Here is a 1464-nt window from a genome sequence, read left to right on the forward strand (position 1 = left end):
AAAGACCCTGATGCTGGGAAAGATTGAAGGCAGGAGTAGAAGGGGACGACAGAGGATGAGATGGTTGAATGGGGTCACTGACTCAATGGACATGAGTTTGAGGAACATCCAGGAGCTGGTGATGGGCAGGGAGGCCTGGTGTGCTGCCGTCCCAGGGATCACAAAAAGTCAGACACGACTGAATGACTAAACTGAACTGATAGAATAAACTGTATGATACAAAAACAAAACTAAATTTCAGACTGCATTCTTCACAAACACAGCTGAAGTGTTTGGTTGGTGCGTCACAGTGGTTAGGGCACTGTCTTGGACTCAGCCTACCAGGTTCTTACCACCACTCAGCCTGTAATCAGCGTGTGAATTGACACACATCCCTTGATCTCTCTGTACCTAGGATCTCCTTAACTTTGCAGTAAATCAGTGCCAGTCCCTACCCCATGCAGTTATGAACAGCAAACAACTGGCAGAATGGCCTCAGGGAGTTGGCAACAAGAATGTCGTGCTCCTCTCAGACTTTAGCTGGAATCCTGGGTGCTTACTCTCTTACCTTAATCTCTTCCTTTACTAGAATAAATGTGGGTTGAAGTTCACAGATTTGACCTTCAGGCACAGACTGTACTAACTTTATGGTCATTCTCTTTAAAGGCATCTCCGTGACAATGGCAGGCTCTAACTGAAGCTTGTCTTCAGTGATTTAGCCATTCAAATGTGTTCTCTATGTACCCAAACCTGGCAGGGTGTGTCCATTGACTCTCCTGGCCCCTTAAGTGTCTCCAGCCATCAAGATCAGCTCCAGGAAATCCACGTGGGTGGAACTTAAAGAAAAGCTCCTAAGGAAGGGACTTCCCTGTGGTCCAGAGGTTAAGACTGAGCTCTCAATGCAGGGGGTCCAGATTCAATCCCTGGTAAGGGAACTAGAAGCCACATGCAATATCCGAGAATTTACATGCCATACCTAAGAGTCTGCATGCCATTAACTAAGACCTGGTGCAGGCAAATAGATAAATAACAAGACAAAATATATACAATCATTTAACAACAACAACAAAAAAATATCTCCCGAGCATATCAGAGTCTCCACTTTGCACTACTGGAGAGTATGTAACTTCTTTCTCAAAGTTTCTGTATGAAAACTATGTCTACTGTTCATTACATTTCCTGGTCTTTAGGAGCAGATTATGTGGTCACAAGTCGTATCTCTCTGTACACATTATTTTCCCCATGAATATGATGCCAAACAGAGCAACACATCAACACAAAGCATGAAAACTTAGGATACTGCTGTGCTGAATTTTATGACAAAAATCAGCAATTCACTGTATGCAGCAGTGTTATTATTCTCTGATGTTTCATTGTTGTAGTTATGATCCCAGCTTACAGCTCCCCTCCTTCACAGACACAGACAGCACATGAGACACACAGAAACAGCCTTTCCCAAGCCTCTTCCACATTTTTTGGAAATAC

This window comes from Cervus elaphus, chromosome 4, assembly GCF_910594005.1.
Source record: "Cervus elaphus chromosome 4, mCerEla1.1, whole genome shotgun sequence".
Classification (NCBI taxonomy): domain Eukaryota; kingdom Metazoa; phylum Chordata; class Mammalia; order Artiodactyla; family Cervidae; genus Cervus; species Cervus elaphus.